This window comes from Corapipo altera, unplaced genomic scaffold (genome assembly GCF_003945725.1).
Source record: "Corapipo altera isolate COAL_440 unplaced genomic scaffold, ASM394572v1 22b, whole genome shotgun sequence".
Taxonomy (NCBI): Eukaryota; Metazoa; Chordata; class Aves; order Passeriformes; family Pipridae; genus Corapipo; species Corapipo altera.
The window spans coordinates 21,119,694-21,146,053 of record NW_020884876.1 but is presented as its reverse complement, the minus strand read 5'-3'; positions in this window follow the sequence as shown (position 1 = coordinate 21,146,053).

Here is a 26,360-nt window from a genome sequence, read left to right as displayed (position 1 = left end):
GGAGAAGAAGTTGTGATGCAAATTTTAAATACATACATTTAAGATTCTACCACTGAGACTTCTTTTATAAGTTTTTGGATATCATCAAATGAAGCCATTAGTTTCTGAAAAGGATAAAAATAAAAAATCTTTGAAGTTAGAAAATTGTCTTGGTGAGTTAGCTCTGTGAGAATGGAATGGCTTGGTTTTTTTCTTTTTTTTTTTTTTTTCCCTCCTTACAAATAGGAAAATGTCGTGTTGAAACTTTAACCTGATCAGATCAGTGCCTAAGAACCCAGGGTGAAATGCTATCCCTTTTAAAGTCAGTGTCAAAGTCCCCACTGATTTCAGTAGAGTTATGATAAATCCTTGTGGAAAATGACATGTGGTATTACAGTATTCTCAATTTTTTCCCGTTTTTTCACCTAAGTAATATATCTTACAAGCCATATACCTAGTGCTTCCTCTCTTCTCAAAAAATACAGCTTTCCATGAGAAAACCAGATATGGTGATCCTTTATGCCTTACTTAGCAGTAAGCTTTTGTTGCATTGAGAGCAATAGGCCACATAAAGTAATTTGAATGAAGAACGTGATTAACTTTTGGGGTGACTGGGACCGCATAAGCAGTTCTATGAACATTCTGTCTTGAAAGTACTTGTATAATTTTTAGTGTAACTACTAAACAGTACGAGTTGTGGGAACAATTTCTTCACTGCCATCTCAGAAGTGTTGTCCTCAGGAGTGTTTGTTCAAGTAATAATAATCAAAAGGCTAGTTATTCAACTGGTATTCCTGTTAATGTTATTAAAGCAATTTCTGAACTGATGGTTTAATTCTTGCTGGATAGAGCAAATGAAGTTGCTGCTTCAGATTTAGAAAGGTCAGGCAGAATAGTCCATAGATTTGGGTTAGAGGCACAAATGAAACAGGGTCACATTAGTGGTGGCGATCTTCAATAGGAACCTTATTCTTTCCTATTAGCTCCAACACAGGCAAACATGACTGCCTCCCTGCCTTCCATGCAGGGTGATACTGTACCCAAAGGACAGAGGGGAAAATATCAGTGGACTGCCACTTCAGACCTCTTTGGGTCTTCAAGTAGAAGTGCTCAGCATCAAACAGTCACCATGACAAACACCAGGAACTGTGAGAACTGTGGTATAAAGCTACACAAGCCAAAAACTGAGGACTTAGCTCATTTACGAAACCCTTCGTGACTCTTGTTTTGACCTGGTTAAGAAATTTTTCCCTTTAACTGCAAATTTTTTTGGCTTGCACATTGATCTGATTATTTCAAGCCTGTAAATAGCTTCCGTGGTGCAGCTCAGTTACATTACTTGTTCCAGGTTTCCATTTTGCTTCTGTCTGAGTTTCTTTTATTACAAGGAATGATATAGCCCAGAGGATTTTTCTTCATATCAAGGTTGCCAGTACTTTCCTCATAAAATGTTCTCTATATATGATGGAAACAGGCTCAGCCTACAAGGGAAATCTTCTGAAGCAATATCAGCATTACAAATCTCTCATTGGTCTGGAATCATGTAGGACCCAATACTGAAAACATCCTCATGAAGAGTTTACATTGAATTTGCCGAATTCTTCTCAATGTCAGTGAAGCTGCTGTAATGTAATATGCCAAGGAGTTTGCGGGATGGGATTTTAGGCTTTTATTTGGCATAGCACTTAAGCATGTGCTTAAAATTAGGAATAGGCTTGTGTTCAAGGTGAAGCACAAGCTTTTTTTTGCCAAACCAGAATGCTTTTTAGTCCCCTTCCTGTTTCGAAGACCTTGTCCCCAATTCAGGCCAGGTAGCTGGGCTTTTCTGTCTGCCTGGAGCCTGCCTACATTTAATGAGGCTGCTGGTAAGTGGAGCTTTAAGCTCAAATTGTAAAAATGTGAATTGCAGCTCAAAATTTGCAAATAACAACAGTTATGAGAATGAAGTAAATAGTCAGTATATTAACTTACTATTAGCTCATTTAATGAGTTTCAGGTCACTTCATGCAATGGTGATAAGGGCTGGCTTTGGCAAGCTGTGTTTCTGGTCAGTGCCCAATGTGCTGCTTAAAATGGATTATGGTTTTCCATCCTGACTTTCCTCACCCTGTTAGCAGAGTGGGGCTGTTTGGGGCCTTATTGCTGAAGACAATTTCTTGAAAGTTCAAGGAAAGGAAGAGTTGAATTAGCAGCCTGACCTTCCAGTCAGATACCCCACGCTTCTTGCAGAGTAGTCATGCATATGCACCCTTAACTCTCTTGCTTTTACTTCAAAATAAGAAGCTGGGGGTGCCAGTTTTGTAAAATGAAGTAATTTTGCCTTCTAAAGAAGCCAATAATGAGGGGAGGGAAAGTAATCACTGAGGGACTATGGAAGCTTAATCTACAAAATGTCCTGCTTCATTTTGATATCTTACCTGTTTTTAAAATGCTTAAATAATATCCCAAGTAATTTTCTTACAGGATTTTTTAAGTTGTAAAGAAGTCAATTGCTTGACCTACCATTGCTCTTATTCATTGCCAGCAATTCTTAGAGGAATCTCACCTGGATAATTTTTTAAATTGTTGCAGAGATGCCAAGAAATGAATACCTTGCTGAGCTATTTCATACCCCGATCACTTTCCCTTTTCTGATAACTTCTGTTCCTGGTTCAGAGCAACTATCTTATGCTACGTGGGAAAAAATTCAATTTTTATTTCTAGGGTGGAAGTTGTTTTGGGGTATACAGTCTTCTGTCTAGAGTTTGCAGTGGAAGGGGCACAGAAATGAGGAGCACTTTCCTTGAGGGATGGCTAGCAGATGGTTTCTCTCCAGCAGGCCTCTTTGTGGTCCATATCCAGAAAAAGATGCCATTGGTAAACCTGCCTTTTCCTGTCACCTGTTTTTACTACAATATGTTGCAGCCTGCCCTCAAACAATACTCAGTGTTCCCCCATTCTTGATCCCAATTTTTTAAGGTTGGATTTTTTTTAAAGCAATGTAGCCATTTTTCTGGGCTTAGTGTCTGATCCTTGTCCCATGAGACAGCCAGAGATGATCCAATACATCTGGGACAGGAAATGGAAACATTGGGCTTGCCCTGTGCCTTGGTTTATGAGTGTGCTGGCACAGCAGAACGGCTGGGGCAGCTTTTCTGTGGGTCTGCCGTGCTCAGCCCCTGTGTGTGAGAGGACAAAGGGTGGGAGCACATGGCACCTTGCACAGATGTAAACCTGCTCAGACTAAGGCAGGAGCAGTGCCAGCAGGTTGGGGCACCCAAAATATAGGTAAAGGAAAATCAGGCAGTGTGAGCTGGATGCCAGCTTACTGAGTTACCTAGAAGGACTAACAGATGAAAATAAATGCAAATCCTGAGTGTAATCACTGACCTGATTTGTTATGTTTACTTGGTGGATAGGAAGAAGAGGATATAGCACTAAGGACAACTGTGATACAGTCGCTGAATACTTCAGCTTGAGAGATTTTTCCAGTGGTAATTAACATATTTAACTTATTTCTAAAGATTTACAAACATTAAATGTCACTAAGCATTCCATGCCAAGAATGTCAAAGAAGCTGATGTAACTTTGGGAGCATATATTTCATCCGTCATAGTATTCTTGTCACTTAAATGCCACTCAATCCACTTAAAATTGCAATGATTATAGAAGAACATCAAGTTTCATCAGCAGTGATTATGCTGTGATTATCACACATGCACTTCGTAAGCCTTTTTTTGCTCTTATGCAACTGCCAGTTTGCAAATACATGTTGAAGAGTCTTTGGAGCTCTCTTGATAGACCTGGAATTTCCATTCCATCAGTCAGTTTTTCAGCATGTTAATTTGCACTTTGGGCAGAGAAATTTAACTCTTAAGAGTGATTTGAAGCAGGAAGGCGGTTAAAGTCTCAGTGAAGACCTTCTCCACGTGCAGAGGACCATACTGGTTAAACTAACCGTAGGGAGGTTTTGATCAGCCACTTTAGGGTCTTTAATTGACTTTCTGTCATCAATCCACTGAGACCTGTTAGAGGTAGTGAACCACCTTTGCCAGCCAAGGAGATGGAGATCTACATATATTGTCTTGGTAGAAAAGTGTGGGGGGGAATCTCTTCATTCCTTCATTTAAAACTTATGTGCCTGACTCAACAGAAAATTTTAGGCTGTGTATTTCCACAGGAAGAGAACAGCAGAGAGAGCTGAAAATGGAAAGCCCAATCCAACCCAAGCTGCTGTCAGTGGAAAATTTTCTGCTGGTTCCACTGATCTTTAGATGGTAAGAGAAAGTGTGGGAACAGGGGAGAGAGGACAGGAGAAACAGTCCAAATTGATCTAAATGTGTTTCCCATGAAGTCAGTAATAAAACTAAAGCACAGGAGAAAATATGCTACTTTTTTTTTTTTTTAATATTATTGTGGTTTCAGGAGCCAAATTTGTAAAAGGAGTCAACTTCCTGCAATTTCTCCTAAGAACAGCAGTGAAGTTCTTTTGAAGGCATGAATCTCATGCAGCACCTGTGTCAGACGTTTACTCTCTTTCCTTTGCATCTGTTCTTTGTGTTTGCCTTCCATACTCTAGCAAGCACTTTGAGTAGCAGCAATACTCTCTGAAAGAGTGGAAAGCAAGCAAATATAACAGCACGTTCGCAAAAACCAAAGCATTCACTTCTAAATCCTAGCGCTGAACAGAAAGTCCAGGAGCTCAGGTGCACAATAGTCTGGCTGCAGGGACACTTGCTTACTAAGCTCTCCCTAGTTTTTCCCATTATTTTTGAGGAGAACAGGTCAGCCCTGTGATTTGCAGCCTGGTTATGTGAAGAGTTCTATTGGCAGCAGTCTGGGCTTTCTGAGCAGACTTCGCCACTCAGTCCAGCCTTGCAGGGAACAAGGTCTGTGTCGGCTGTCAAGTAAGAGAATTTAGAAGTTGGCAATCTATCTACAATGAGCACGACTGATCTGCCTTACTTTGATTATTTTTGCTATCTAATATGTCCAGCTGCTTGCAAACAATCTGCACCCAAACTGAGCTAACTAAATCTTTCAAACTTTAAATGTATGTACACCTGCATAATAAACTTTAATAAAGCAGGATAAATTTTCTAGAAAAGATATTTTCTGGGGAAATATTTACTTGAACTGGCACTTGATATATTGGGGAAAGATAAAAATACGTGTTTATTCTCTAGTTTGCTAATTCTACCCATCCTGAAAATACCCACTGGTTGTATTCATTGCTGTTTGTGTTTACGTGAAGTTGTAGAGATTAATAGCTGTGGTTCACATATGTTTACATCTAGGCTGTATTCTTAAAAGGAATGCATTTCCTTTCTTTAATGGAAAGAAGAAAAACTCTGCTCAGAGAGCCAGATTTTCCAATACATGCTCTGATCACTGCAGATGTATGCACTGAGGCAGGTAGTAAATCCCTCTTAGTATTGATCCCAGGTTTAACTAGTAGGTGACTGAGCTGTTTTAACCTTGAGAAATGGCATACATGTGTCACAAAATCCTAACCTATGCTATGGAGAAAAGCAGATTTCTTCTAGCCATCCCCTGGACTTAACACCAGTAGGTACCTCTGCCCTGTAAATAGCTATGTAGTGCCTATATGAACCTTCGTGCTGAGTTGTAGTGTTTTGAATTCAGCCTGGAAATGGGGACTGTGGTTGTAGTTTCGTGTCCACATCTACTGCTGCACTTTTAGATGAATCTTATTTAAATGCATATCAGTATGTGTGTAGAAATGGAAGAAGAATCGGAGGGACTGAAGTCTTCTCTCTCTCCAGACATCCCATGGTATCTTCTGTGTCCTTGCATTTCAGAGTTGATCACCCTCTCCTCTTTTCTCTTTGCTAATATTGAAACAAATAGGCATTCCTAGATGTATTTTGTTTTTCTCATTACCTTTTTACATGCTTTTTCAATACTTGGAAAATGGACAGCATAATAAGTGGAATTATTTAACTCTGTGACTTCACAGTTTTTAATGGTAGAAGTGTCAGAACATAACACGTTACTGATAATTAATTTTTTTCATCTAAGCTTGCAAACACAAATGTGAGAGAGGGAGAGAGTTAAGCTGTGCTTCCCCTTCTCCTCTTGGCCTTCCTCAGTTCTGTCCAGAAAAAAATGTATAAAAGGGAAACAACCCCAAAATTCTGTTGTTGAGGGTATGTTTTCAAAGACAGAAAATCCCCCAAATTTATTTAGAAGTATTTTTTCACTAATCAACACAAATCCTGTCAGAAGTGACATTTTATTGGATGACGATTGATTGATTGATTCATTTTGAAACTCCGTCTTTCATGTGGAAGGTTTGTTTAGTTGAAACATTTTTACAAGCTCCTCTGAGGACTTGGTCATGAGGAAACTGAGAGAATGTATGGGGGAAATTTCAGAAATAACAAGAAATGAAGCAACTCCTCTGTGACGGAGCAGGAAAGGAGTTCTGGCACCCGAAGCCTCTGCTGTGCCTTACATATCCTAGGAGGATTATTACTGTTTTATCCCTGTAAGTTGGAAAGCAACCCAAACCTCTCTCAAGAGATGAAGTTCAAAAGACTAGATTTGTTTTATTGTTAGCTGTCTGTCTTGTTATTGGTTTATTTTAAGTTCTGTTTATGCAGAGAGTGTTAGAGGAGTTACTGCGCTCTGTAATGGAGAGAAGCATTTTTTTGCTCTGAAAGTCTACCCAAACTACCGGAGAAGTGATTATTAGAACTTCAGAACTTCTCCAGTGAGTAGTTGTGAATTTTATTGAGAAATAAGGAAACTCCAGTCATATTCTGCATCTTTGCCAGGATGACCTTATAAGTTTTTCAGTTTGAACACCCCAAGACATCACTTTCTGCAGCCTGAAAGTCTTGTTGGCAATCCTGTCTGATGGTCAAAGCATGCTGGCAACAAAAGTAGCACCTTTTTTTAGATCAGCTAATATAGTCGAAAAATAGTAGTATGCTTCTGGGTGTAAAAGCCCTCTGCAAAGTTAGATATAAATTAAAGCATTTGCAAAAGGTCTACATAGGTGTACATCTTTGTATAAAGTTAAAGTACCTTTGAAAGAAAATATAATACTGTAGGCTGGCCTCTATAGCATAGCAGGAGAGTCAGCAAAGGGATACATAGGTGATAAGTGTCTATCTCCTGGAGAAAAACAAGTGGTCCTTTGTAGCTTGTGAAACACAACAAGGTTAGAGAGGGCAGAGATTATATTTTTCCATAAGACTAATACTGTATTGAGTTTTCCAGCTCTTGTTACAGCTATCAGTCTTATTCTCACATTTGCTCTTGGACGGCATTTTGCATGGCTCCTGGGCTCAGAACAGATGGATCAGCAACAGAGTGGTGTTCTTGTGTGTTTTCCCCCCTCATCTTTGAGTGGTTTTCTCAGTGCAGGTTGCCTCAGCCTTAACTGTATCAATATAGTTATTTTTATAGAAGCATAAGGGAGAGTCTTCACATGATACTTTCTGCTTCTTGGCTTAAATATCCAGGTTTAATTACAGGAGAAAATATTTCTCTGTCTTGAAGAGCATTACTTTAAAACCAGCAATAATTTTTGTGTTTAAAAAAGTTTGGAGAAAATCATGTCACAATTTCCCTGTATTTCAGTAGTCTGAAGCAGTGCTGGTGGTTCCACAGTTTAAAGACAATGAGATGCTGCAATGGAGAAAAGAAGATACATTTCCTGCTTTCCCAAACTGCATCTATTATATCCCTATTTATACCTACTGCAAGAGTCTGCTACCTCTCCTGTTAGAAACTACCCTGCTTCCAAACTAAATTTATTTATGACAGAGACAGATCTAGCCATGCTTATGTTAACACTGGTTTAAATAGCCACCTTTGGATTTTTCTGAGGAAAGAGGAGAAGCTGTGTGCCCTCTCTGCTTTTGTTTAGCAACACAAAATATAGCAAGTTATTTTAGTTTCTTGTCCTTAACTGGGTTGGCCACTAGCCTTATTCAAGTAGCCCTAGTCCATACGTTTTTCTATCTTGGCCACAGGAGAGAGCAGTGGCACTTGAGCTCTCTCCTGCTTCCCGGGTTATGACCATCCTGTGGGAGTTCTGTCCATCATCCACTGTCAGCTCCTCAGGTTTGACTTTCTAACAGCACCTTCAGAGAGGTGATTTGAAACCATTTTATGATGAGCCTGTGCTCCTGAGGCATTTTCTGCCATCATTTTACACAGTGAAATCATGGATGGTGTTTTCATCAGTGATCCAAAATTACTTCCCAGGAACCTGCTAAGTTCCATCCCCTGGGCCTTCCCCCAGCTAATTTTGGCTGCAAAATGTGCCAACTTAGCCATGGGATGTCAGTCCATTCCAATACCATATCATCAGCAAATCACATTGGTAAGCTCCAGAAGTCATGCAGAGGCTATTAATTTAAATAATAAAGAAAATTATTCCCCTTGCCAATTTTTACCTTCCAGACTGGTTCACCCCTCCCCAGTGCAATCTGTTGCCTCTTGATTTCATAACTGCTTTCGGTCCCTCTGATAGTCCCCATTTTCTCCATTTTGAGTATTTTGCCTGTGATATAATAACCAATGCTTTACTGAAGTTTGAATAGTCTCCATTCTTGTGTGCCCTTTATCTAGAAAATGAGTTATCTTTTTAGAGGAAGTTACCAACTAATTCTCATATGATCTCTCTTTGGTAAGCTCATGCTACACTTTTTCCCATTTTTCTGTTTGTCTGTCTCATATTTGTTCTTTCTTTCAACAGTTGTGCCTTATTGTCAAATTAACATTTTGTAATTGCCTCCAACTCACACTTCTTCCTCAATTCCATGCTCAGTAGATTGGTATTTTTCACTCTTATGACACTACTGTGAATTGCCAGATTTAAAAAAAATCCTTTCTATCAGCTTAGAGCTCTCATGAGATTTGTTAAAAAAAATAAAAAGGCGGTGAAGGTAGAGGGCAAGCTCATAGTGGCAAAGGAGACACAGCCAAAAGAGGTCAAGGAAGTGGATTTACACTCCCTGAGCTTAGAAAAAAATCCCTCCCCCCTGGAGCTATTACTACTTGAGGATATCTTTCTTGCTTTTAAGCATTTTGAAGACCTCAGTTAAGGACCGGTTGATTCAGGTTTTTTTCATTTTTGAGGCTGGAACGACATGGATTCAACAAGAATAGATATGAGGTGTCCACTTCTGGGGGAGAAGAACAGTACCTCCCCTGCCAGAGACCAAGATGTCTTTGCACTTTGGGGGGCCCTGTCTGGACAAGAATACCCTCAGGAGCCAGCAGCCAAGCTGACCCCAAGCCACCCTTATGTTGCAGCTGGCCAAGTGTTGTGTTTCACACTGGGACAAATGCCTCCTTGCAGCTGGGTTGGCAAGGTTCAGAGGGATGTAGAATTCTACACTTCAGATATTTCCTGCCCTTAAGGAATACTTTGTACTGGAAATTATGCTTTTACAAACAGTCCTGGGACCTTTTCCTCTGGGGAGGAGCTGCTGGACACCATGTTGGGGTTTTTATCACTGTTTATGTTCTGATGTTGTCTTGAGAGGGTAGAACACAGTTGTGCTCGCTGCTGTATAAATGTGCTGAGGTAATTCCTGCTCTGATGAATTATTAGTCTAAGGAGAGGCGGTGGGAGAAAGGATTTGTGGGTAATATTCAGAAATGGGATGATTAAAATATCTTGCAAAAGGTGACCCTGCAACCCTGCACAGGGCACAAGCAAAAACAGAGCTCAGTAACCATGACTTCCAGTTTGGTACCTTGATTTATGAATAATGGAGTTTGTACTTCAATTTTACCTGCCTTTATGCCTTTTTTTCTTCAGATCCATGATTTAAAATCTCCATAAAATAACATACATTAGTAAAAATTAAGAGACTTAATTATCTTCCCTGCTTTTGCAAATTGAGTTTGGCCCCTGTGACCATCTTTAAATGACCACTGCCTCTCTGACCTGTTCTGTAAGAAACCAAAGTCCAGTGGTCTTAAGACACATCCAAAAATGATAATAGGCTTCTAATGTGGAGGAAGTTTTGAAAATCCATCCCACAGAAAATTAGTACTTGGGAAGCAGCAAAATTCAAGTGTGTCTTGGTTAATGACTTGCCTATTTCAGAGAAGAAGGTGTCAGAAGGTGAATTTGAGATATAGTGGAAAAGGTGATGATTGGAAAACTATGTTGAATCTCCTCCATGAGCTGATCAACCATGCCCCTGAGACCACCCTAGAATTGGCATTATTTTGGCAACAAATAATTTCAGGATTTTTTGGGGTATTTTCTTCACTCTGCTCTCAAAAATAGTAGAATATTCTTTCTTTGGCAAGTGTGGATTTTGTGCTAATATATGTAAAGTCCTTTTTTTGCCAGTCTTGATTGGAAGAGAAAAAGTGTGACATCAAATATTTTTTTATCAGCTAGTTTTGCTACCCATGCTTAGATGAGAGTTGTTTGGGAAACTTTTCTGAATGATTGTGTTTTTCCTCTGCAAAGTAGGGACTTGTCAAAACAACTTTTTTACTGAAAAGTATTGGTCTGATATAATGTTCTCTGTAATGGTACCTCTAGACATCAGATGAGATGAAAGCACGTGACCCTTATTACATCCCAAAGCAGTCACCAGCCCTGTGTTGGGAGTATGCAGCATTTAGACTGCCTGGCTTCTTGTGCTAAAAACCAGGCTCTCCTAGATTTGATCTGCCTCTCTTCCTCTACACTGACATGTTTTTTTTCTCTCTGTTTTATCCTTTCCCCAAACCATGTCTCCCATAGCTCATGCTGGCCTGGACATTGACCTAGAATCTTCTCCCATAAAACTCTTTTTCCAAATCCTCCAATGACTTTTTATTAAAAAGAATGTTATCTATGTTTTTTTATTAAATAGAATGTTATCTATTAAATAGAAACAAGACTGGAACAGGCTATTTCTCCTGGTGGAGAAAGAAGGAGCTGGTATTCAGTAATTTTTACAGAAAAGTTCTATTTTTTGAAAAGGTCAGTAGACCTTTTCATGAATCCCCCTGGCTGAGGGACTCTGGGAAGGTTGATAATCTAAACCAGTAAGAGAAAGGTAAAAGGAAGCATGATACGGGGGCATGTCTACTTAATGTACACGTCACTGGAGGAAAAGCTACATGGTACTAGAAGTTTTTTTAATTGCCAGGAACTGTATAAGAAGAGCCAGGAGCTAGGAGCTGAAACTAGAAAAGTACATCCTGGAAACAAGGTATGCTTTTTTTTTTTCTTAAAAAAAAAAAGCAGACGTTAATCATCAGGAGAGTTTCTCAGCAGATGTTGTGAATCTTTATGGACTTCAAATCTTCAAATTGAGACAACATAATAGTTTGAAAATAGTTGGTCTAAGTCTATACAAGTTTTAGAGGAAGATGGGAGAACCACTGTGTGACGTCTTCTGCCCATGATAGAGATGAAATTAAGAGCTCATTCCTGAGTGTCACTCTAGCCCTAAACTTTCAGTTCCTTGATCTATTGTTAGTGTTTAATTACCTGTAATGAAGTTTTACTGATGTCTTTTATATTTTATCAAGTGCATATTTATTTATGTGCTGTGCTGAAGAGTCTAAGCGGACTTAATTCTCTCCATATCCCTAAAAATTGCAAAATTCAATACTGTGAGTAAATGTGTTTTGCATGGTCAGTTTGCCTTAATTTGTTTGTTTGATTTTTTTTGTTTGCTTTTGTTTTGCTTGTATCTGATTTAAATGCCCAGTGTTAGACATACAATTGAAACATTTTGTTCTCATATTTAGACAGTTGTATGCTTTAACACAGATGGTCTCTGCTGCTCCCTGTCTCTCCTTGCTCACACAGACATAGTGCTGCTTTCTCATACCATGTCATGCAACACAAAACACATCCATGCTGTGATACTCCCCTGCTTTGACTGTAGGGAGGGAGCTCACAAGAACTCCTCTCTAGGTCAAGTTTTTTCTTCTGATCAGTCTCCACCTGGTCTCCCACTCTGCACACCTGTTTTGAATGCTTAGTGTTTCTCACCAAGCCTGCCCAGTTCACGGTGAGTTAGCATTTGTGTTTCCATGCAACACCAACCTTCCCTCGCTTCCTCAGCTACCTGCGGCATGTGCATCATCTCATGAGATCTCTATTTGTCCAGATGGCAGGTGGACTTTAGGGATGAAGCTAAGCAGTAATGAAATGTATAATACTGGAGATCTCGGCATAGAGGGAATGATGGTTTGGGAAGGGAGAAGTTGCACTGATATTCATTAAATGGGAGCTATCTATTAGCAGCCAAGGAAAAGGGCCTACAGATCTGTTTTGTTTTGGTCATCTTTGTATTTAGCCTGGAACCATCCCTACCATGAGTTAAGAGAGGAAAAAAAAAATCCAGACTTTAAAAGATAGAACTAATCTGTGTGCTGCTCCTTAAGGGAAAGCAAATTTGTGTCGTGTGAAGTTAGCATAGTGATGCAGTCAGCTTCATAGGGGGCTTGGAAGTTTCCCCCTCCACTCCAGGGTTTGAAAAATACTTTTATTTCTATCTATGGTGCTTCACCAGTAACTTACAGCATAGTAGGAAGTGATATGATGTGGCTTTCCCCCTGAGTTTGGGCTTTGTGCTTCGTTCATTTGTGATGTGCCTCCTCCTCGCTTAGGACAACACAGTCACCCAGGATAAGGAGGTCTTCGGCCTATTTGTGGTTTGTGGATTGTAAATTTCAGAAGGAGAGACAGCTTGAGTTAACCTCAGGGCTGTTACAAAAGGTGGCCGTGAATATTCCTCTTTCGTAAGACAATAAGCACATTTGCTTCTTGGCACTAGTTCAGCCTCTCTCTCCTTCTTCACCTTGCTTTTCTGGCCTTGACCTGAATCCAACATGTGAATGTCCTCAACTGCTCTTTAAGTTGTCAGCTTCCATGACAGTTCTCCAAAGGGGGCACTTCCAGGGAACCAGTTTTGCTGGGGAGTTTCAGATGTGTGGCTGGGTCATGAGCCAGGCTGCTTTCCACCTAGTAGCCACACAAAAAATGGGGGACAGCAGCAGGCTCAGCATGAGCCTGGACCTAGTAGTAGGTGTAATATGAGGAGACATGGTGATGAGCAGTTTGCCATTCCCTTGATGCTTTGGTGATCCTCACAATCACAGCTAGAGGGCCCAATTTCAATAGCGAAGGGCACAGAATTGGAGCAGAAAGAAGAAAGGAATTCATTTATCTAAAATAGGAGGATTGGTGATGACTATGAAATAATTTCTGCATGGTATGTTTACATAAAGCTGAAATTCTAAATTTCCTGAAAGGTAACATCTTTGGAAAAAGGAGCTTTGACTAATTATTTCAAGATAATTAAAGCCACCAGTGATACAATTTCCTTTTGTGGAGAGGCAATATTAGGTATTGTTTTGGTTTTAATTTATTAATTTTTAAATGGAGTTATCCAAAACTAACTTAAACACACTACTGTAAGGGCTGCTGCTAAACTCAGTAAATTGATAATCTGCACTTTTGAATGTTAAATCAAACCTCTGGGACAAGAGAAAGTGGGAATTAGATGTATATTATCAGTAAACTTGACTTTGAAGAGTTTGTCCTGTCTGTGTGATATATAGTTCGTTGTTGGTTTTAATCAAGTCATTTGTAAGAATTTATTACATGGTGGCAGAGTATGACTTGGTAACACAGTTCAGATTAAGTGTTCAACTGAGCTATGTTAAATATGTAAGATATGGTAGAAACACGATTTTCTCTAGTACGTTTTTATTAATAGCTTCTGATGGAAGGATAAGTTCAGGCAAAGACTTACAGTGGGAAAGAAAAGCAATATAGTATTTTTTGCGTGAGCTATTGCAGTGGAAAGCCAAAGTAGTGAGGAACTGGTTGGAGAGAGGTTCAATGGTACACTGGAAGGAGCTTTTCTCCATTGTCCCTAGCTAATATTCCTTTGGTTTTAATTGTATGTATTTTGCAAGTCTTTATTAGTTAAACATGAATGAAAATGAAATATTATAATTTTCCGATAGTTTGAACTAGTTGTTTTGGTGTTGGTTTTGATGCTATTGACAGTGTGATGCTTTGAATGGGGTTAATACTTCTAGTTACATTTTGTTTCGATCTAAAAATACCCCACATTCTGAAGATGAAGCAGCTTGTAACACTGAAGACTGCAAACTTATTGTTTATCCAATTTGTGTGCTTCATGTTTTTGCCATGTATCCACAAGGGTCTCAGTCATTACCAGTCTGTGCTCATCCTGTCCGCATAGTATTGGTTTTCCTGAATTTTGTATAGAACATCTTTCAAAAGAGACTAAATATTTAGATGAGCAATCTTTTGGGGGCCACTGAATAGGAGAAATGGGAACTGGTTCAGGAGATACCTTTGGTTAAAAAGAAAACAACAGACAGTACCTGGGAAAAGGTTCTGATGTGCTTATCCTGCTTTTAGCATTTTCTGGGCATTTGCTCATGGTCACCGTTGGAGACAGATTGCAGGGTCAGATGCAGCCTATTTATTTCATGTTCCTACAGTAATCTTTAAGCCTGAATGTGGCAGCATGCAAGTCTACATGGGGCTATGCAATAAGTTTATCTGGGTTCCACTGGTCATAGTCATCTGTTGCAAAATAGCAATGTTGAGCTGAGTAAACTTGACCTGAGGAAGCTGATGCTGATAGTGGTGCCACCATGAAATGACATGGCTCCCCTGCCAGAGCATCACTCAGCTCAGCCCATAGACCAGCACCAAGAGGGGCTTGTGCACTGCTAGTGATGCATGGGAAGGAGATAGGCAACCCCTGACTGTTGGGTAGCTCTATGTGATGGGTTGGAACTGAATGGGATTCAAGAGAGCAGCCATCAACTTAGACACTGGTGACTGGGAGCTCTGGCTTAATGAGCATCTCTTGGTTTCTGCTCAAAACATTTTGGTCTGAGATTTTATTTTCTGCATACGTTGAAAAACAGAGATATTTGAATATTCAGATGGCTCGATTTACTGTATAAGACAGTTGGCAACTGTGCCTGCCAAACACCATTTGGATTTGATTTTCTTTTTTTATTTTAAAATGTCTGTTAGGTCACTACTATTGTACAAAAAAGAGGAGAGGTTTTAGTAACTATAAACCCTTCCCTGTATTTTCTGTACACAGAGAGGGAGAAGCAGTTACTATTTTCTCCCAAAAATCTGAATTTAGAGTATGCATTTGTCACTTCTGCTCTGCTAAATGTTACTGCACTACTGCACTCTTTCCAATTATCCAAGCAGCCCTCAGGTCTTTTAATATAAATAAGATGTCAGGGTTTGCTGACTCCATCAGGAAAGTCTGGCCACTTTTAGTTTTAACTATCAAATGTACACCTTAGTCTTAAAAATCGTTTAAGTTGCCATTATTGTATTGGAGTCAATAGAATCATTAAAATCATCTTTCCAATAAGAAAATAGCTCTATTTTTCTCCTTGCAGTTTTGGTCTGTATGGGTAGTCACAGAAGGATGAGAAGACATCCTCCTTTGAGCAATGTTTTCAATGTGCAGTAGAGCTAAAGAGTTGGACTGTTAAGGGAGCTCAGCTCCCGCTAACCATGCTTCACCTCATTGAACACCTTGATGTGGTAAGAAACACTGTCCCATCTGATAAGACAACTTTTTAAATGGCTTAAATCAGAAGAAATTATCTGCAATGTCACTATCTATGGTATTGCATTCTTCTGGTATTTGCATATTGCATGTCTGATTTGCATACAGTTATCCAAGTAACTTCTGCACAGGCTTCCACTGTGCTCATTCTGAAATCTTCATAGTTGGAGCTATCTTCTTTCTTTCTTCTGAAATGTACTTAGTTTTTCTGTCTTTTCTTGTTATGTAAAAACTCACATGTTGTGAGAAGTTTTAAATAAGGACCACCCAATCCTCATTTTATTAGGAAATAGGAAAGAAATTAAATCAGGCTACCCATCATGAAGAGGCCCTGGACAGAGATGGCCTTGGCACATCTGCATTAGTAGAATCACTGTGATGCTCTGTGCTGGCTCCAAAATTAGCTGCCCTTTTTCATGGTGAAACACTACAAATTTTTTCTTGTGCTCTTATAATATCAAGATTATTTTCCTTGTTATAAATCTTAAAGAGACTTCTGAATTTTGAAAGAGAGCGATATTTTCACAAGGTTCCTGATTTCTTCTGATAATGTGAGCCAGGTGTCATACCATAAATTATTCTGCCTGATCTATCAATGGCAAACATTGATTCCAACTGCAAGGGCATGTGCTGCTTATACAAATGTCTGACACTGGATGCAAGCCACCTTTTTACCATGTTAATTGAAGATGGATAGCGAGGACTTGAGATCAACAAATGGGCCTGTTTATCTTGTTGTTAAAACTCAATCTGTCTGACACTGGAAATGTTTTTCAGCTCCCTAAAATGAAAGAGAAACTGTCAGCCTGAAAATCACGTCTGACAGAGCTGTCATCTTTTCCTTTTTGTAATCCTTCTTGAATAAGAGCTCAAACACCGTAGCTGAAAAAAAAGGCTAACTTGCCTTTTATGGAGATGTACAAAACATTGTCCATTGTCCAGGTTGGAGGTGTGGTGGAACAGATCCTTAATCACTGACCAAAGTCCTACTCCAGTGTTCCTATGTAGTGACAGATAGGTCCTGATGTCTTTGTGGCACTGCCAGCCGTGGCAGTGCCTTTAGGAAGGGTAAAGGCTGGATTTTGTGGAGTTTTGGGACAAGAGAGACAAGTATGCACAGAACTGTGTTCCCAAGCTGCAAGCATTATCCCTCCAGAAGGCTCAGAAAAATGCCTCAATTTTCATTAGTGCTGATAACGCAGTGTAATTTCATGTGGGTCTTTTGTTAGCGATGGTCCCAGGCACTGCTGCTTCTTCAACCTGAAAATGTTACTGTTAGATGCTACAGAAATGTCTGTGAACTATGAATAGTTCCTTTCCTCCATGGGACCGATGCTGTGTTCACTGCTGAATTAAGATTTGGCATCCAGGTTTTTGGACTCTTGTTTGTCTGCTACAACAAGTAGCCCATTTATTTGTGCCAGGCCTAAGTTGCTTATCCTCAAAATAAGCAAACTGAAGGAAACTTCAGTTTTCAATTTATAAAGGCTTCTGAACGAACTGAAAAATCTCTATGGTGAGTAGCCCAAGCGAATATAAGTTAATTGTTCCCTAGTAGCTGCTGGTGACGTAGGAAAACTGCAATTATTTGGAAAATAATTTGTAAAACACTGGCTTTTGCTCCTACCCACCCCCATCTCCATGGGTGCCCAAGGTGAAAAAATGGGTGCCCATGGTGCTACAGATGCTGAGGAACAGATTTGTGCACAGTGTCTGTCTTCTCCTGACAACTTTTGCTTGGCTAGGTCTGCCCTGAAAGGGTATATGAGCTCTTCATATGCATGACTCTGTATGCTCTCTGGGCTTCCTGAGGTATGGATTATTTTGATATAAAACCAGGATTATTCTTCTTAAGCTGATTTATCCCCTTCAAGTATAGTATTTTTTTAAATCAAGTGATTACATTTAGGAATATCTTAAATTGTGACGTTTCAACATATGTGTTCATTAATTTTAATGCCAATCAGTAAAAGTCTACAGTGTTTCCAATTCATGCCAGTGCTACACTCTTGCTGCTTATACTGAGATGTGAATTGGAGGAGGAGATGCAAAAGGATGTGTATGAACCTGAATAAGTTGCTGTAGGTCTGGTGGCTTTGAGAAGGGCCTCTGAATTAGACCAGTCACAGGTCTGCCCTCACTTCCCATTTACATTAATGGGCATCCGGCTTCCCCAATATACGGTGAGGAAAATTGGAAGATTAACACTAGAGCAATCATAATACCCACTAGTTGTTACAATAAATCTGTTTATCAATACACTCTAGACACATTCAATATTGTTGTGTTTTATAACAAATTACTGTAAATTGCCGTTCTGTTTTATTCCCTTCTTGCATTTTCACAGTACATTATAGGAATGATAAAATTCCATGAACCATAACTCCTAATGGCAAAGATGAACAATTTGACTTCTAATTTGGAAAAAACCCCCATATACCGAGCATATACTTTGCCCTAGTGCAGAATAACAGTCCTGCTTGTCTTTCTGGAAACACTGGGACATTAACAGTAATGATTAGCAGTAATAGCTTTTAACAATAATTTATTTCTAGGTATGTAAATGTATCTGATTCATTGGTCTTGGAATCAATGCCAACAATATCATACAACCATGTGAGAATGTGCATCTTTCAATACATCTATAATTCAGAGCATCTCTGACGTCTTTTTAAGGCAAAGGATGTAAGCTGGGCACAAAAAGAGGAACTTACCCGTGGCAGTCTGTCTGATGGGTACCTGCAAATCTCCTGCAGAAAAAAATTAATGAATTAATATTCAAAGTTTAGCTTCACTTTTAGTGAGGCTGTTTCCAATCCTCACAGTATTGTCATAATTCTGGATTGATAGGAGGGTTTTTTTCCTTTCTAATCTTTCTTAAAATTTTCATTGAGAAGTTGTTTGAAGGTTGATGGGCCAGCAGTGAGCTGGAAGCTCTCTGGAGCAAAGGTTAGGAGGGTTTGGATGGTACCCTCTTTGCTGACTGAGCAAAGCAGATGCTAGGCTGAAGCCTTCCTGTGACTCCTCCATAGCACAGGAGGTGCTTGCACTTAAAAGTGCATCTACCGTTTGCAATCTATTGTCTATTCAAACCTATTTAATTTACAATTAACAAGACACCTCTTACTCTTTCAACTTAATTAAAGAGCTACTGACTCTTAGAAGGATTGAAATGCAGTAAAGAAGATAACCTAGTTAGGGTGTAATTAAGAAAATTTAGGTAAGTAATAAACATGATATTGCTGCCTTCTAAAAAAAAATTACCCTGAACTTGTGTTAATTTTTTAAAAAACTTATCTTAAAATAAGTGTTAAGACATTTAATTAGAATAAGGCAAGGTAGATATTGCGAATTAATTATATGTAATTTCCTCTAAGTAACCATTCAAACCATGACATACCAAATGGCCTTTATGTGATCTGTCAGCAGGCCAGGTTTTAACCTCTGCATCTTAGATTAACCCCTTCTGAACTGCAGCTGCTTTTAACTAAATCCTACAGGTGCCGAGTTAGGTCCTTCAAAGACGAAAATTAAAAAGTGATTAGAATATAAAATAAAAATTATCTCCTTGTTTAAACACTCACTTGGGTTTAAAACAAGGCATCAATACTTCAGGATTCTGACTGGACCAGAAAGTAAGGGAGGAACCACTGTTGCTGCGCTCTGGCAGGTACTTTGCTCTGAGTGTTTTAAGCCCATTAATCATAGTTTAATAGGCTTATAGTAAAATAGAAAATATTCTTATTAAGGAAAAAGATTTTGATGTCAGTTCTAGCAGGGACAACTGCCATGAGTTCTAAGATGTAACCTACAATTCACTTTGAAATTTGTTTGGCTTTTTGAGGAGGGGAAAAATAGTCCAAGTATTGATAAGAGAACACTTGGTGCAGAGGTGAGCCTGCAAGGTGCTTGCTTGTGCTACAGGAGAGCATGGTGGCACCTTATGGACCACCATGGTTACAACTTGTGCTGAATAAGTCCCTAAAGCACTACAGTCTTGTAGCTCAGCTTCTCTTCATACCAGTGGGTTTCCAGCTGGCTGCTTGGTCAGTGACGTATTAAAAGTACTCTCCTGAAGCTGCTTCACCACCAGAAATGGTAATTGCCTCAATCACATGTGTGCTTTGCTAGATGCAGGGTACACATAATTTACTGTACACAGTAAATTTACTGTACACAGTAAATAGAGAAAGATATTCAGAGTGAAGTAACAAGTGTTCCTGACAGGCAAACTTTCAGGGTATATCTCTGACAGGAAGGATGGGATCATTCTGCCAGAGCGGAAGAAGTGTCCTTGTGTGTACCCAAAAGAGGTACTCTGGAGATGTTTGCCTTCCTGAAAGATGAAATGAGATCACTGTTAATAGAAGTACCCAAATGATGTTTATACACAACAGAAATATCTAACTGTATTTCAGATCTGTCTAGTGCCCCACTACTAATCTGAAATTTCTGGGGACATGCAGTACATGATACTGCCCAAGTTTCAAGGCTCTCACTGAATCTGTCAGGGCTTTCTCTTCTACATTTCCAGTTCCAACAAAAAATTCGTCCTTTCACTATTCTTTTTCAAAGGGACTAATTTCTATCTGTCTAGCTTAAGATGAGGAGTTTGAAACAGCAGCAAGTACATCCAAACCCTACTTTTTTGTTTCCCATGCCATTAGACTAGGGATGAAACTACACATTTAAATGACGTGACAGTGGCAGCTAGGGCTGTTAGTGCTGGTGACAGAATGGCAGACGCTTTCTGATTAAAACAATCTCCCACACAGATTACATTAAGCCCTTCTTTGCATTTTGAAAGGCAATATGTGCTTTTACACCTGCCATGACTGTCAGCTGGTGTGTGCTGACTTTAACCAAGCTGACTTCTGCAAATTCATGATCTGCGCTGATACTTCCACACACAGTCACCCTTTTCCCTGTTCCAAAAAGCTCTTGCTTTGCTTGCTGGCTTTGCTGCATGTGGGTTCAGCCTGAGGGGGAAATAGGGACTTTGTGAGGAAGGCTCATACTTTTCATCTGCTTTTAGGGATTTCAGAGATGCCTGGTTTTAATTTTGGAGTTATTTCATTCTTTCTAAGAGGGCTATTATAGCTACCTATGTTTAAACTGAGTGTGTTATGTTTCTATTTCTACTCTAAACTACAATCAGGGTGCAATTAATCTGTTTCTGTGCATTGTCACCTAAAAAAACCTTGAAGAACAAATGTTTCATTGCTGTATTTGAACTAATATTCTTGTCTGGACATCCCATTTTGATTGGAGGCTGAAGTGCCTTGTATCAAAATGGATTTTGGAGACCATCAGGACCAAATCACCAATGCTTCTGTCATTGCAGTGACACTGTTTCGTTAGATAAGAAACTTGGAATATATTTACATGCCTTATAGCAATGTAACAAAAGATGACAGATTAATTACTGTTGGAGTTGGGCCAAACAGAGGACATGGTAGCCTAGCAGGTGCTCTGCTCCCCATGCAATAGATCATGTTTGTTCAAGAACTCACAAACTCATTAGGTTCAACCTGGGTGATTTGGTAGGAAGTGTTGTTTGGATAATTGCTGTTGCATTACTTAGGTGAGCTTGCACGCAGAAGGTGTTTGTGGGAGGGATATTGGGGTCTGTCAGCCTGTGGGACTGCAGAAGTTGTTCTCTTGAAGGGGTTTCAACTGGGAGCATAGTAGTTACAAAACCAAAGGAGAGGTGCCTTTGGCTTGAGTTTCTTTAAACAGCTGTTTGGTTCCATTAATACTACAAATTACCAAAAGGGTACAGTTGGAGGGGAAGCTCATTTGTGCAACTCAAATTTTTTAGAGAAAGAAAAAGAAAACAAAGAAAAAGAAAACCAAGAGAAAAGAGAAAGGAGGTACTTTGTTTGTCCCAGTGCATTTGCAGCAGCAGAAGGAAACTGACTGGGGAATATATTGGTATGGCCATTTTGTACAGAGCTGGCTTCGACAAGGAGACACGAGGACTTGTTCTCCATGCTGTGGCATGGAGGACAAATGTTGGGGTTTATTTTCAGTGGGATAAAAGGGTAGGGGATGCTGCTCAAAACCCCTTCCCTGTGTCTGTCCTGCTCTCAAAGGATTTAAATATTTCTTTCTCAGGCTCAGATGCTTGTTCTGCTTTTCTATCTGCTTCAGTTTTGTTGTGGTGACTGCCTGCTGCAATGGAGATTGCGGCTGGTTGGAAATGTTTATGGAAAGGAGAAGAACAATTCATTACAGAACAAGAAAAAAGAGAGAACATTGTTCCTCCAGTCAGATGTTTATTTAGTGTTTATTTAGTGGCTGCATATCAATTATCTGTTTGAACAGGTTTCATTACAGAAAGTGCAAAACCCCTGTGCATGTTTTAAAATATGCTAATCCTTACTTAGGCAGGAAATGGGAAAGGCTCATTTACGGTTTAATTTCTAATCCATGTGGGTTGCCATGTTGTATGCTGGGACATAAATAGAAAAGTTGGAGAGGACAGCTCACTCACAATAAACAGGTGCTGTTGCTTTGCTTTTCTGCTTACCCACTCTGATCATATGTCAAAACACGAGCCACAAAATGTTGAGGACAAACTCTGCCAGAACCATTTTATTCTGTGCTTTTCTTTTTGAGGGACAACATATGGGCAAGAACTTGTAAATCAACACTGGTGAGGAGGGAATGAACATGTTCTGATGTGGGGAGCACAAAGAGCTGTTACAGCCCTTTTCTTTGGCTGGCCATGTTAATTGAACAGGATCAATACAGAGCCTCACAGAACACACGAAAAAAGCAAACCCATATTCCCTCTTGAGGTCCCTTCTACTGCTGCAAATGTACTGGGACAAAGAAAGTTATGCCTTTCTCTTTTTTTTCTTGGTTTTCTTTCTCTTAAAAAGTTGAGTTGCACAAATAAGCTCCGCCTCCAGCTTCTCCCCTTTAGTAGTTTGTAACACTAATGGAACCAACTCATTCCTCTGATTAAATATTTATTCATGCAAGACTACCAATTTTGCTGTCAGGCCTCCTATATCAGCGTTTAATCAGTTGCCCGATGCTCTTGTTTTCTGGATGAAACAAATATTATCCCCTACTGTTTCAGACCTGGGATGCAGGCTCTGCCCCCTTGAGATTGCTGGAAAGAAGCTTGGAAACTTCCAAGTGCAAATCTTTCTTGAAATACCCGTCTCTGCACGTATTTGAAAATCAGGAGGCAAAGACATATTGATAGCCTGGGAGGGAAAATCCAGCTGTAGCAAAAAATGCAATGGCAGTCCTGTGCCCGAGGGGTGACTGAAAAGGGGCATCGTTTTGTAGGACTCTTGCCAACACAGCCATGGCGGGGTGGTGACAGATATTCAAAATTATGGGATGGGGTATATTTGATATAGAGCAGCAGAGTTTAATTATGGACAAGAATCAAATTGATATTCATAGGATGATAAATAAATAATGTGTATGCACTCACAGGGAAGGACAAGAACATTTTTCTGAAGTGGAAGAAATAAAATCAGCAAAACAGAAATTAAAAATGGATCTATTTAGGAGAGTTTCTGATTATATGATGAATGCATCAGTTTGTGGAATTGATCCTTCTGTTACTGGAGGAGTCATTCATGTCTGGGCTCAAGGGCTATGAAATGGGCTGGGGTCACATTTCTCATCCTCCAATCTCTGCTCTGAGATTTCCAGCTAACATTTTTTCTCCTCAGGGGGTGAATTGAGCATTGGGAGGCTCAGCAGCAGCCAAAAGCTAAAAGGACAAGAGGGAAACCTGAGGAGTTGATTTGATAGTGATGGATAGAGAAAGGAAAGTGGGGCCGTATTCTCCCTGGTTGCCTGAACCGGGGGTACAAACCAGCACACACTATTCAGCAGGAGGCTCTTTAATATGGGCTAGCTTTTAGTTCAACCTTTTCAAAAAAAGCTGGGCAGTTCACATAGGAGGATCTCTGTATCAGTGCTACAGTTGCTTTTTAATTTTCCTAATTTTAGGAAATATCTCCTAATCGGTGATTCTGACATAGCTCCTCTCTGAAACATGCATGTTTCTTTGAGATAAGTCTCAACTTTCACATATAACCTGATGTTTCTTGTACTTGCAGCTATGGATATGAGTTTGAAAATGGGAAAGAAATTATCTGAAATGAGAAAATGAATGAGAAAACCAGCATGTTATACTTTCAACGAAATGCATTAGGTTTCACTCTTGGATTTTGGAAGTGAATTTGAGGCCTTGTCTCATAATGATTTCAATACGTGGTGCTATTGATGCTGTGTTAAAAAACCTGGGGAACTGTCAAAGACTGACAGAAAATGGCAGCTTGGATGCATCATGGGGAACCTCTGCATGTCTCAAAATGACTTATTCTCAGCTATGCCTGAGATGGTGCTTTGCTATGGACTGAGCAGCATGTACTTTTAGAGATAAGATAGGAGGAAGACCACACCAAAAAATGTGTGTGTGTATATATATGTATAAGCTTAAAAAACATATATATAAAGGGGGCCTTAGATCATGACTGGTGTAGCCATAGCCCAAGTGGGCAAGGCAGCTTCTTGATTTTCCTTGGCTTTTCTTCACCCCTGCACTCAGCAGCTGGCTGCCCAGCATCTAGGGGGAAATCTGAGAAATGCTGCCTTGGCAGAGAAGAGTTTGAGAAGCATGAAAAAAATCATTTTTAATTAATTTTCTTCTTGTTTAAAGGAAACACAGAGAATGTAGCGTGGAAGAACAAGATCTGAAACAAATTGCTAACTGTAGTAATAGTAATTTTTGTCTTAGTTATAAGGGGTTTTTTTTAACCTTGGCTGCTGGACCTACACAAATATCCTTTAGCAAGAATTAAAAGAGCAGGCAAAAATGTGATAGAGGCATTGCTTTATTTTCAAGTGACCGAGTAGGTTTTTCAAAGTTTTCCAGGAGGTGTCAGCAGTACTTTAAACCTTTCATTTTCTGTGATGGAGATTTCTGCACAAGTTACTTTTGTAAATTAAAAGTTAGGAAGAATCTCATGCTAAGGAAATAGTAAATGTCCATCATACAGCCCCACCCCTGAGGAGATGGGTCCTTGCTGCTGGCTCAGGCTGGATTTGCAAGCCTTTGGGCACCACATGTTTTGGCAGGGTTTCTTACAACCAGACTCTTGGCTAGTGGACTGTGTTGGCATTGTTTCCCTTCCTGTGTTCTTGGTAAGCAGCAACCCTGCAGCTGGCTCTGGAGATCTTCTTGTAAAGTCATGGGACTTGGCAACTTCCAAGTCCTGTGGAACCTAAGCATTCAGGACCATAAAGCAAATATATGCCCAAGTCCTCTGAGAAAAGCCTTGAAAAATATGACCCTGTGTGAATAAATCAAAAGAAAATTAAAATAATCTTTTTTTTTTTTTTTTTTTTTTTAAGAAACAACCTCATGGTTATGTGGTTTTGGGGTTGGAAGTACTGCTGTATGGATGAGGGTAGAAATAGCTCTATTTATACTTCTCTTTCATCATCCATAGTTGGCTTTCATAGGAGCTGTTGGGATAATCTGGTCCAGGTTCTCAGCTGGTGTAAGCTGGCAGAGCTCAGCAGGCTTCACAGAGGCTGAGTCAAGTTATATTGATTTAGAAGCCAGGAAAATAATCATAATGACAGAGAGAACACTTTCCACCTGAGGATCAGAGAGCAGACAGGAAAGCCCATGGAATCATCATGGCATACCTCTGCAAGGGAGAGCATTACTGGGGGTGGCAGTAAGTTCAGCATCGTGCATCTTTTCATGATAATAAAAAAAAAGGTGGGAGGATGTGTAGCCATAATATGGTGCAACTGGGAACATAAAATGCTGTCCTTTAAGTCCTGCTGTTGGTCAATGAGAGACATAGGTGATTTTGCCAGTCCCAGTGCTTCCAGTCTGGTTTTACACAGCTATTTAGTAAAGAAAATGAGTAATCAGTGGAATAAAAACTTAAAAACATTTCATTTCAGAGCTTGCTGTGAGGAGGCTTTAAAAATAAGCACAAGCATTGCAAGGAGATAGGGCTTTTCTGTTTCAAAATCCAGCAGTCCAATAAAATCTGGCAGATTGACAGGCACAAAGAATTACAGTCAATTCACTTTTGAAAATTAGTACCACTGAGTTGCTAGTGGGAGGATTCACTCACTAGGGTCTGCTTTGGGACTACTATGATGTCTATGATCACATTTTCTATGTGATCATAGATATCATCTTAAAGTATCATCATACTGTTGCATGATTTTTCACATCGCAATAATTAAGTGCTGGGATGCTCAATAAGTGCTAGGGACAGCTTGGGCTGATGCATGGTGAGTATTGAGCTAGGAGAGCGACACTACTGTAATGTATGTTTTCTAAACCTCTTTTACTTGGTTCTGGCAGGATATTTTATTAAATGATCTTTTAAAATAATTCAGTTGTGTAAATATAATCAAGAAGTCTGCTCACTGAGTGGCTTATAAAAAAAGCACTGCACTGTTCAAACCATTAGTGGTCGGCAGAGTTAGAGATGAAAAAGAGTATAAATCTGTTGCACAGGATTGTGTGAAGTGGAAGGACCTCTGCAGAGTCCCTCTCTGAGTCTTAGCCCATGCTAGCAGGTTTGAAAAAACAAGTAGTGTCAGCTCAGAACTAGTGGAGCCTGGTTAAGTCCAGCTCTCTCTTGTGTGGATTTTGTCATGTCTAATAAACTTTCCCTTGGTAGAGACACTGATAAGGTGTCTCTTTCATGTCAAGACCAGTTTGCAGGAAACTTGTAGGAAGCACATAAAAAGGACAAACTGGTTGAAGCAGTGGGCTCAATACATCATCACTGCACACAT